Source organism: Gopherus flavomarginatus, chromosome 20, assembly GCF_025201925.1.
Source record: "Gopherus flavomarginatus isolate rGopFla2 chromosome 20, rGopFla2.mat.asm, whole genome shotgun sequence".
Taxonomy (NCBI): Eukaryota; Metazoa; Chordata; order Testudines; family Testudinidae; genus Gopherus; species Gopherus flavomarginatus.
This window is the reverse complement of record NC_066636.1, coordinates 21,158,936-21,171,202: the sequence shown is the minus strand read 5'-3', so window position 1 is coordinate 21,171,202 and position 12,267 is coordinate 21,158,936. Positions and strand designations below refer to the sequence as shown.

At 51.1% G+C, this 12,267-nt stretch overlaps 1 protein-coding gene and 1 long non-coding RNA gene across 2 annotated transcripts in view; both read left to right on the top strand.

Moving 5' to 3' along the window:
* The window catches only part of LMNA (lamin A/C), a 53,568-nt gene that overhangs the window by 12,942 nt on the left and 28,359 nt on the right, over window positions 1-12,267 (top strand). The window lies entirely within an intron of this gene.
* LOC127038284 (uncharacterized) lies at window positions 762-3,071 on the top strand. Its single transcript, XR_007770614.1, has 2 exons — window positions 762-1,298; window positions 2,767-3,071. It is a non-coding gene; the product is annotated as an uncharacterized LOC127038284 (long non-coding RNA).

The window sequence follows — 12,267 nt, the reverse complement described above, 5'->3', positions numbered from 1 at the left end:
GTGGCAAGGGAAACTGAGGCACAAAGAGGGGCCGCATGACTTGCCCAAGGTCCCACAGGGTTCGTCTCACAGCACTAGCTATGCACAGGCTTGAATCCATCCAGCGCGCGGGACAGTAGCAGAGAAGACACTGCAGCGAACACATCCGGGTGTGTGGCTGGCTCGCAAGCCTGTTCTCAGGCATGCACTGCCCTGTCTTCGCTCCTGTTCTTACCTGTGCTGGCAGGAGTCGGGGGCCAAGCAGGGAATTGACCCCTCTGGCTCCCAGTTCTATCCTGTGTCCGCTGAACTATGCAAAGTGCTGGATGCTCAGCATCCCTTCGTGCTGCTCTGCTGCAGCCCCGGGCCCTGGAGTAGGAAGCGAGGAAATTCTGTGCTCTTGGTTGGTAAAAGTGGTGGGGTCGGGGTGTGACTCATGTTCAGCTGCCTGCAAGCAGGAGTTCTCCAGGGAGTGGTTGCTTCGGGGGAAAGCTGTAAAAACTGAATACACACACACACACACACACACACACACACACACACACACACACACACACACACACACACACACACACACACACACACACACACACACACACACACACACACACACACACCTCCCCTCTGCTCCTGTTTCCTTCCTTAAATACTGCATGAGCCGGCATACGTGCATCGGTGGAAATGTGATCTAACCAGAATGTCGTCTCTCTATAGTGATCCGCTGCCTGCCGCACCTGGCTGCTTGGATCAGAGGCCTTGCCTGTGTTGCAATTTCAGCCCCTAACGCGGAGGGGATTTGCCCTGGCACAGATGGTGCTGCACCAGGGTGAATGGGCAGTGGCAGCTGAAACCCTAGCATAGACAAAAGCCCGGCTTGGTTCTCCGGAGAACCCGGATAGTCCTGCAGCCAGAATGTCGTGGCCAGCTGCAGACTCCTGTTCTGGCGTAGTGGGCAGTACTGTGGTTCTGAGAAGGCTGTGTTTTGAGCCAGTAAAGCAACCTGCTCTGTTCCACATGGGGGGTGAGGAGCTCTCAGTTTTCCAGCAAAAATAGCCCCACTGGGCTGGGTCGGTCTCATCTCATGTCACAGCAGCCAAGCACGCGTTTGTCTTCCCCCAGTGCAGCCGAGCAAGAAGCCCAGCTTTGTTTGTCCTTTCTGGCAGGAGGTCGCTCTGAATTCCTGAGCTGGCACCAAGTGACTGTAGTGCTGCCAACCCCGCCCTGCCCTGGGGGGGGATACACCCACGCTGGACATGCAGTCTAGGCAGCGGAGTCAGGGCAATTGGATTCCATGCTGCAGGGCGTGAGATGATTGTCCAGTGAGTCAGAATTTCCCCATCTCCTTCCCCTCTTGTTCCTCAGCCGCGCTGGGAAGTGGGCATTGGACATGAGAAATTTTCACTTCTCACCATAGGGAAACAATGAGGTCTAATGGTTAAAGCTGGAGACCGGAGTTCAGGACTCCTGGATTCAGTTCCTTGCTCTGGGAGGAGAAGTCTGCTGTTGTGTTAGAACAGGGGTCCTGGGTTCTAGTCCCGGCTCTGCCGGTAGCTTTCTGTGATCCTGAGGAACGCTAGACCTAAAGTTTAAGTGTCTGTCTGATTTTGTACACCCGGCTTGGGAACACCTGAAGGTTGATTTTTTTTTTTTTTTTATCTCCTGTGCTGGAACCCACAACTCCGAGTTAAGCACCTCTGACAATCAGGCTCCAGCGGCCCCCAAAGCTAAAGGGATACTTCAGTAAAGTTGGTGCCTCAGTTTCCGCGTCTGTAAAATGGGGGTAACGTTCCCCCTTCACCCACCCTGTGGGTTGGCAAAGTTGTACAGATTACCAAGCTAACTACCCTCTGTTGGATGTCAATGCTCCTTTTGTTGAGCGTTGGGCTGCTTATGATTTCTGGCCTTGGTCATGAACAGAATCAAAGATTAGTGGTAGCTCAGACTTGCTGTGTACCAGGTGCTGGCATTTTTCTTTTCATTAATCTCAGCCCTGTTCATAAAACAAGGCGCTGTTCATAGTCCCCTAACGACTCTCGGTTACTCTGTATCCTGATCGCACAAAGGTCGCGGCAGGGCTGTTTACTCCGTGCGTGCACGTACAGGAGAGCCGAGCGCTGCGCTAACAAACCTTATCGCTGCTCCTTGCGAGGAGGCGCGTGCGTGTGTTTCTGGATGTGCCACAAAAGAGTCTTTGGAATAACTGCCGGCCAGGGCACGTTGCAAACATCTGCCATTCTCTTTGGGTGCAGACGGTAGAGCCGGTTTGACTGCAGCACAGATCATTGACTGTACGTGGAAGGAAGGATTGGCTAGTGGGTGGGACACTGGAGTTCAATCCCTGGTTCTGCAAGACTTCCTGTATGACCAGTTTCCCCTGTGCCTCTATTCCCTGTCTGAGAAATGGAATAATCCTTCCCTACCGCCCACAGGGGGATTGTGAAGATAAAATCCCATCATCATCACACCTAGCTCTTTTCAGCTGTGGATCTCAAAGCACTTCAGTAGTAATATCTCTGGTTTTACATATGGGGAACTGAGGTACCGGGAGGGTTGGGGACTTGCCAAAGGTCAGCTGGCAGGCCGGTGGTAGGGTCAGGATTAGAACCCAGGTCTCCCGAGTCCAAATCCCCAGTTCTCTATCCATTAGGCCACACTACCTCCTTTGGTGTTTGTGCCTCAAATACTACATTGCCGAGTGTCATGTCAGTACTTAAACAAAATTGAATTCTTTCTCTCCCTTCCTCCTCCCCCGTTTTTTTCTTTCTTCTCTCCCCTTTGGATTTACAGGCCCATTTTCTGCAGCAGCAGTTACTGCCAGCCCTACAATGCCACGTTTATAGACACAACAGCAGTTGAAAACTTGCTTTTAAAGGGGAATGACTCATTCACAGGCATCCCGATCTGGGCAAACAAGCAGGCTCCTCCGTCCGCTGCCAGCGCCGGCTTCTGTCAGGCCTTTCTTCTGATGCTGCTGCTTCTCTGTCTCATGCAAAACAAATGCTCCGGCCTTGTGTAAATGTAAATAATACTCCTGCATTTATCTGCCTCTTTCCCTGTCAGCCAAAATATAAAACCCCCTTTGTTCCAGCAAGGCCAGTCGTGGCTTCTCTTTAAACAGGAACCCGCATTCCCTTTTCTTTTCTCCAGATATTACCCGCTGGAAATTTGCATATAAAAATATATGCAAAAGGCGGAGGGAGAGGAGAGTTTCTTTTACTGCGGCTTGATGATGGATAAAGAGCATCTCACCGGGAGCTCCCTCCTGTTTCCCGGTATGATTGTCACAACCCTTTGATGCCCGTTTGGCGAGTCCCTGATTCAGAACTTCTCTCCTGTGTTAGAATTTCAGGTCTTGTCTACTCCCCCCCGCCCCCTCTGGACAACTGGGGACCCAGAGGAGCTCTGGTTATAGAACCAGGATCCTGGATACTGTCCAGAGAGGAGTTGCTGCTTGGGTGAATTATCTTTGGCTACATCAGTTCTTCCCAGTCGCTCACGATTAAGTCACAGAAAATCTCGGCGCTCTGTGGGTACTTCATTGAGTCTGTTTGTATTACAGACTCCTACGGAGATCGGGACACTGCATAGACACAAGTAAACAAGATCTGGGGCCCATTGTACTAGGCTCTGCAGAGACCACTAGTGAGGGACAGTCCCTTCCCTAGAGAGAGCACAGTCTAAACAGACCAGAGGGATTCAGGGTGCCAGAAAGAAAGGGTGGTTCTCCCCAGTTTAGAGCTGGCGGAAACAAAGGCACAGAAAGATGACTTGACCAATGGCACCCAAGGAGTTTGTGGCAGTGCTGGGAATCGAACCCAGCTCTTCAGAGTTTCAGGCAGGGTCCGAGTTACTACAGAGAATTCTTTCCCAGGTATCTGCCTGGCGGCTCTCGCCCACATGCTCAGGTCTAACTGATCACCATGTTTGGGGTCGGGAAGGAATTTCCCCCTGGCTCAGATTAGCAGAGACCCAGGTTTTTTTTTTTGCCTTTCTCTGCAGGATGGAGCACAGGTCACTTGCAGGTTTAAACTAGTGTAAATGGGGAATTCTCTGTAACTTGAAGTCTTTAAACCATGATTTGAGGACTTGAGTGACTCAGCCAGAGGCTAGGGGTCTGTTACAGGAGTGGGTGGGTGAGGTTCTGTGGCTTGCAATGGGCAGGAGGTCAAACTAGATGATCACAATGGTCCCTTCTGACCTTAAAGTTTATGAGTCTGAGTGTTAACCTCAGAACAGCCTGTTGATCTACCCGCTCTGTGCGTAAAAAAACCTAACCCCCCCTGAACATAGACAACAACTGGCCGGGTCCAGGCACGTTGACTATGGTTTTGCCCATGCATGGAGGTCCCCCTTGATCGCATGTCCTGTGCTCCTCCATTGAGCTGCTGTCTCTGTCTGGTCTTGTGAGTCTTCAGACTGTGTGACCCTTTCTGCAAAAGTGAGCATAAGACCTTGGAAGCCAGGCTGTCCTAATGTTGACCGCTTCAGAGAAGATCACGCTCCGGCTGTATGACCTGTTTGACAAGCTCCAGCAAATATGGGCTATGTGTATATAGATACGTAGGTGTAGCAAGCTAACCCCTGATACATACACATAGTAAGTGCGAGGTTATCAGTGTAAGAGATTATCACGGGTTAGCCTGCGATGGACACTTGAACTGAGTGCATCTTTTGTCTAATAAATCCATGTCTGCCAAAGCCTTCACCTCTGTTGTGCTGCATGTTGGGTCTCCAGCAAGAGTGGGGCTCTGATCCAAAAGCACGGGCCCCTACCACTCGGGCTAAAGGAGAATCCCCGTTAACATTACAGGGTATATGAAACATAGTTGGGCAATTCCAGTTCCATCCAGGAGAGGGCAGCAATTTCACCAAATCTTAAAATCTGGCACGACATGTAAATTAGCTGTGAGGTTTGAGAACTGTCAGGCCGGTTTCTCAGCTACTCGTTCCTGTGCTCAGGGCTAGGATGAAGCAGAGAGGTGGCTTTAAGCCACCTTTGCACTTCCCATATCCTGGGCCCTGCCTGGCACCCTGGGGTGCCCTGGGAAACAGAGAACAGCTGTAGTGTGCTCCAGTCGCATCCTTGATCTGCCTCCTGGGCTGGGAGCAGGGCTGGCGCAGGGCCTTACATGCTGGCTGGGGAGACCCCTACATACATGGGATTCTCAGGATGCTCTTTCCACCCACTTTAAGGCCCCCTGACGCTGCCGGAATGGCAAAATGGGGCCGATGAGTAGCTGATCTGTGACTATGCCAACACTCTCTCAAGTCCTATCCGTTCTATACTGTTCATTAACCTGGCGCTTCTGCCTTCATTTCTCATGGGGAGCCAAATGGGGGCGACAGCGAGGGGTGCAAACTTTTTGGCCTGAGGGCCGCATCCGGTTTCCAGGATTGTATGGAGGGTGGGCTAGGAGAGGCTGTGCCTCCCCAAGTGCCAGGCATGGCCCAGCCCCACCCCCCATCGGCCCCCTCCTGCTTCTCGCCCTCTAATGCCCCCCCTGGGACTCCTGCCCCATCCAACCACCCCATCTCCTTGTCCCCTGACCGCCCCTGGAACCCCCTGCCCCTGACTTCTCCCCCGCCACCCCATCCAACCGCCACCCTCCTTCGTGACTGCCCCCCCTCCAGGACCCCTGCCCCATCCAACCACCCCATCTCCTTGTCCCCTGACCGCCCCTGGAACCCCCTGCCCCTGACTTCTCCCCCGCCACCCCATCCAACCGCCACCCTCCTTTGTGACTGCCCCCCCTCCAGGACCCCTGCCCCATCCAACCACCCCTTCTCCCTGTTCCCTGACCGCCCCTGGAACCCCTGCCCCCTGCCACCTCATCCAACCTCCCCTCCTTCCTGACTGCCCCCCCACCCCGTCCCCATTCAACACCTCTGTTTCCAGCCCTCTGACTGCCCTGCCCCCTATAAACCCCACACCCCCGGAACATATCACCTCAAACTCCCCTGCCCTCTATCTCCCCCCCCCCCCCTTACTGCGCTGCCTGGAGCATCAGGACGGGCAGCCACGCTGCCCGGCTGGACCCAGCCACACCACCACGCAGCACAGAGCACTGCGTCAGGCCACGGCTCTGCAGCTGCGCTGCTCGGCAAGAGCAGCCCCACCGCCCAGAGCTGAGGCTGCAGAGGAGGGGCCGGGGGCTAGTCTCCCAGGCCAGGAGCTCAGGGGCTGTGCAGGAGGGTCCTGCGGGCCGTAGTTTTCCCATCTCTCTTCTAGCTCCGTTTTTGCTTCGGGAGCATGGAGCCAAGACTAAGACGTGGCAGAGGGTCAGATTTTCCATTTCAGTGCAGCGCTTGGCTGTGTTGACTGTACGAGCCTTTCCCTCTGGTCTGAGCCCAGCTGTTGTGCACATGTGTGTACAAGGCGAAGTGCTGAAAAAAGGAGCTAACCCACAGCGTTTGCATGTTGGAAGCAAGTTTTGGTTACTGCCCTGTGCCCTAAAGGGAATTGGACAAGACTTCTGCATTCCTACATTTAAAAGATACGTATCAGCCCTTCGTATTTTTTGTCAGGGTAGCAGAGTCGTCAGCTCTTACAATTTTATGATGATCCTGTGAGGTTTGGAGTTTTAATTTATGCCCCATGTAGTTATATAAGAGTCTCAGCTTTTATTTAACAAAAAAAGTAAATTTCCAGCCTTCCTGGTTACAGGGCAAAGTGAGAAAACATGACTCCTAAAGGCTCAGACACCAAAAGGCCAATAAAAAGGACCTCAGCTGTTTTATGCTTTAGCCAATCTCGGTGTGTCTTGGGGTGAGACTCATGATTTTTGAGTCCCTGAGGTTCGCAATGCTGAGTTTGCGATCCCTCGGCATTTGCACCTGTTTGATCTTCAGAGCTGCCTAAATATTGCTGTTAGCATTATGTCCTTTTTACATCTCTATAGATTCTAAGGCACAAGGGGCCACTGTGATTCGCTTGTCTGATCTCGGGCTTTTGATGGCTTTTTAAAGAGGAGGAGGACAGTTCGGGCTCTGAAGCTGCCCTCCCTGAAAAAACAGCCAAGCTCCTCACAATCTCTGTCCTGTGGGGGCGGAATTGTTAGGACTTCAGTCTCCTTTTAGGGCTTGTGTTAGGCACTCAAGTTGCATCCGTTTAACTCAGGCCTTGTCTAAATGGGGAACTTGAGCAGCATACACAAAGCGGAATAATTATCTGGAATAAAATCACTTTTGTTCTGAAATAGTGTCTGTGTGGGGTAGTTAGTCCAGAAGAGTTTAATAATAGCAATCTAGAATAGTTATGCTGGTCGGTTTCCCATGTGTAGATAAGGTCTTAAGTCTGGTTTTTAAACTGATTTAGATAAACCTGTGCAGACCCCGGTGTGGATTCTTTCTTCACTTTAAGAGCAGCTTTTTTTGATTTATCTTAAACTTGTTCCTAATCGACTTAAACTAAACTGCAATAAGCCTGCTTTAAACTGAAATACAGGGGTTGGGTCCGAAAGGCTGTGTGGTTTAACTGATCAGTTTGAGGTGTCACACTGGTGTAGTGTTAAAGTAATTCTGCATGGAGACTACCTCTTAGACAAGGGTTAAGGCCATATCTACACTACCGATACAGCTGTGCCGCTGTAAGATCTCCTGTGTAGCCGCCCTATGCCAATGGGAAAGACATAATTAAACCACCCCCAACGAGTGGAGGTCGCTATGTGGACGGGAGAGCGTCTCCCACCAATATAGCACTGTCCACACAGGCACTTCTGTCAGTGTAACTTGTGTTGTTCAAAAGACTTTTTTTTTTTCACACCCCTGAGCGACATAGGTTATAGCAAAAAAGTGTTAGTGTAGACAGAGCCTTAGTTACACCCAAACTATCTTCAAAGTTACACTAGCTGAATTGAAGATGCAATTTGAGTTAAACTTAATCAATGTAAACAGGTTTAAATCAGATTAAATGTGCCCACACAGGGATTTGCAGTAATGATCCCTAGCTTTTATCATCCACAGATCTCAAAGCACTTTACAAAGGAGGGCAGTATTTTTGTGTCCATTTTACAGATGGGGAAACTGAGACGGTGGGGGAGTGATTTGCCCAAGATCCCCCTTCAGGCCAGTGGCAGAGGTGGAACTAGAACCTTTCAGTCAGCGCCTTAACCACTAGTTCATCCTTCCCCTCCCTTAATCTTGCAGGGGTAGGAAATGAGGCCGGGCATCCGAGTGAGATTGTGAGGGGCTTGGCTGTGTTTGCTGTGGGTGTGTTGCGCATTGGAAGTGATAGCAAGTCTGATGCTGAGCCAAGGAGCCGGGGTGTGTGGTGGAGGCACATGAGCTGCGGGTTGACCTGTAAATAAAAAATGTCTTGTCTTCAAACTCTTGTCTGGTGACTGGGAAATGTTCTTTCTAGCCCGCACAGCTCCTCTTATAGGCTAGAGAACTCAGTTTACAAGGCAGGAGCCTGGCAGTGGTTCTGGGCCTGCTTTCCCACACATTAGGGGGCTGATGGGGCGCAGGGCAGAGAGGGAAGGCTCCTTTGCTGCCAGATTGCCTTGGGAAGACCAATGACCTGGATTAGCTTGTCAAGGCAAAGAGGCGTGTGAATGCTCTCTTTGTCTGATGGGAGCAGTCCCAGGGAGGCTGGAGGGTGGGTTTACGCACACAGGACTGAATGCTGATCTCTGTTGCATCGCTGTGAATCTGGAGTAACTCCATATTTCACTGGGCATAGCAGTATAGCTGAGATCGGGGTAAACCAATGGAGCAACTCTGGATTTACTGCAGCAGAATACAGATCAGAACCTACCTGAGCGTGACCAGCTTTTCCCCCTGTTGCTCCCAGGGCCCTGCTGACTTCAGTGAAGTTCGATGGGGTGCTTTGCAAAGGCTGCCTGAGCCTCACAGCCACCTGTGGGGTCGCATTATGTCTTTGCACATGGAGAAACTGAGGCACACCAAGGTGGGATCAGTGCCAGAGCTGTGGCTAGAACCCAAGTGTCCTAGTGCTTGCCTTGCAATAACCACTGGGCTACACTTCCTCCCTGGCTGCACACTTTTGCACGGCGTGGGTCAGCTTCATGCATGTAAATAAGCACATGCATTCAGTATCCGACATGTGCTTCTCTACACGTATGTTGCTGAACTGTGGTACATTCCCAGGGCTGGCTGTCCTGCAGAAGGCTGAGCAGGCTTCAGCATCGGACAGCAAAACGTCACAGGCCACAGCGTCTGGTTAGTGTGTGACGGCAAGGTGCTTCCACTTTGCCTGGAGAATGCAATGTTTTGTCCATTGGCATTTTAATGAAGGCCTGGGAATGCTGTCTAGTGGTTAGAGCCAGAGGGGCTGGGCATTAGGTGACTGAGATTCTGTTCCCAACTCTGCCACAGACTACTGACAGACTGTGGGCACGTCACTTCCCCCATCCCGTGCCTCAGTTTCCCTGTCTGTAGAAAGGAGATATAATTATTTAGCTGGCCTGGGGTGGCGTGTATGGGGCTGGTCTGATTCTGAAGCGCTCCCAGATACTCTGCAACAAGGCACTGCATGGGCACAGAATAGTCACAGCATCTCAGCCTATCTCAGCATGCGCACTGGCTTGTTCTTTCATCTGTATGTCCTGGTAACACACAACTATTTGCATGCACCCAGCTCCAGAAACTCCCCACATCCTGCCTAAGCCAAATACAGCTGCTAAGGAGATGCCCTGGGCAAAGAGCTGCCTGATAGACTATAGCAAAGGGAAGAGGAAAGTTTGTTACTCCAGGAATCAGTTGATACCTGGAAATCAGGCCGCCTGATCCTCTGTCCCCTGGCGCCTTGTGAAGTCATTCCCACCAGATCAGCAAGGTCGTGTCCTGAACCCACTTTGCAGTGGTGTGAATGACTGGAATGGGCCCCTCGACCGTGCTAGGAGATCGGTTGATGCTCACCAGCTGAAGTTCTGGCCCAGCCTTTCAGCTGCTCTGTGGGAAGCAGAGTTCCTGTCTCTTTTCCCTGAAACTGTCCCAGCGTAACAGGCTGATTGCTCATGGTTAAAGCTATGCTAAACATTACCATTTGAGTCAATCGTGGCCGACTCCGAGTGAAACCCAGCCAAGATCCCCTCCCCTTCAATATTGCCCTCCGCCTGCAGCCGTTCCTAACCAGAGCCCAAGCCCACCCCGTTGCTAGGGCCACATCAGCCCAAACAGGAGCAAACCATGGTGACTCGGGGTTTCCATTTCTGACCTTATGGAAACCCGCTGAGCGGCTGGGATGACTCATCAGTATGGGCGTGGCAGGTCTGGACGGGCGACGGATATGGGATCGCTTCCAGCCACTGGTCTGTGTGGGGTTTGTTAAATGCAATATTTGTTCTAAAATCCTGTTTCTTGTTCTTAAGCAACTGAAAAAAACACATGCATCCGATGAAGTAGGTATTCACCCACAAAAGCTCGTGCTCTAAAACGTCTGTTAGTCTATAAGGTGCCACAGGATTCTTTGCTGCTTTTACAGATCCAGACTAACACGGCCACCCCTCTGATACTTGAAAAAACATAGCTGCTCTGTGCTCACAGATTTTGATCTGTTGCAGGAGTGACTGACTCCAGTAATCAGTAGCTACGTAAGATCTGTTGGGGAGGCAGGCGTGTTGAGGTGCGTGTAGATGTCTTGTGGTGGGAGGAAGGATGGCACAGTGGTTAGGGAATTAGTCTAGGACTTGGGAGACCCAGGTGCAATTCCCTACTGTGCCACAGACTTCCTCTGTGACCTTGGGCAAGTCACTTAGTCTCTCTGTGCCTCAGTTTTCCATCTGTAAAATAGGGGTAACAGCACAACTCTGCCTCACAGGGGTGTGCGAGGATAAATAAGTTGTTTTGTTTTTTTTAAATGATGAGGTACTCAGAAGCTGCGATGGCCATATAAGTACCTACGGTGGTTGTTTTTCACATAAACATCAGGATCATAAAAAAGCACACAAAAAATCGGTGTGTATTGCAGTGTCTGAAATCAGAGCTCTAGTGTGCCAGGACCAGTACAGACACACAGCAAGAAACGGGACCTGTAAGGTTCATTCCATGCTGGGCTTGATTGCTGGTGAATTTCTCCAGTGAGCAGAACCAGCTGAAAAATGGAGGAGGATAGGGTTAAAAAAGAGAGAAAACTTGCACAGAGAGTTTTGAAAAGTGGGAAGCTGTTTTCATTTGGCGGCTTTAGAAAATGGACGCTCATCCAGCTACTCAAAACTTACTTCTTTTTTTAACCAAAGATTCCCCCCCCCCCAACCATTTTTTTTCCCTTCTCCTCCCCGCTCCACCCCTAATTTTGCCACTGAAAAGGGGAGAGGCAGGAATGTGTGAAGGAAAATGTTGGCAGGGAGGGGGGAACACGCAGTTTAATGGATTTGTTTCCTAGTTTCATTTTAAATCTTCCTTTTCTAAGAAACAAAAGCTTTGCTTGCGATTTCAGGAAGTGAGGAACACCTCTAATTTTGGGCAAGGAAGCCGCTGTTTTAATGGGAAAATGGCTTGTTCAAAACTTTTCCACCAGCTCTGCCAACGAGCTGTTTCCATCCTGTCGAGAGCCCGGCAGCCCTGAGCGAATCCCCATCTCGCCTTAATGAAATGCATGTGTTTATAAAGGCCGCTTGGGCGTGGCCAGTGGGTGCCTGGCAGGGAGGCTGCTTTCAGCTCTGGGTTGGCACCTTGGGAGGCCCCCAGGTCTGGTTCTGGGAGGTGTGGTCTCCTAGCATCCTCTGATACAGGGTGGATCAGAATCAGTGCTGGGTTTGATGCCCCGACAGGATGCTCGCGCTGTACAGATGTTTCGCTAACGCAACCCTCCTTGGATACTGGCGTCTGTTTACCCAGGCGATTGGCAGTGTCTCTTCAGAGTATGGATGAGTCAGAAGCCCTGAGAAGCGGTTTCTCCCCATTGCCACATTGTAATGCGTCCCATTCCACCCTTTCCTGCTTATTGCATTGTTTTCCAAGCACAACATCATTTACACAGGGACCCTGCACCCTTGGGAGCCCTTCAAACTTCCCAACCTGCTTCCAGTGAGTTTGACTTGAAATCAAAGAGTACCTGGGGCAACACCTGCTCGGCAATGAGGCTAGAACTGGGGGCTGGGAGGAGGCAGGTTTCCTGGGTTCTGTTCCCAGCTCTGGAAGGGAAACATGCTCCAAAAGTGAGATCAGGTAGGGACTGGGAATCAGGACCCCTGGGTTCTATTAACAGATCTGTGTGAATTATAGTTGCTCTTCTGTGCGTCAGTTACCTCATCTGTGCATGGAAACTCGGCGGCTGGCTGGCTTGGCACAAGTATCCGTCAGTTCTTCCGCTCCAGGTTAGTTCTG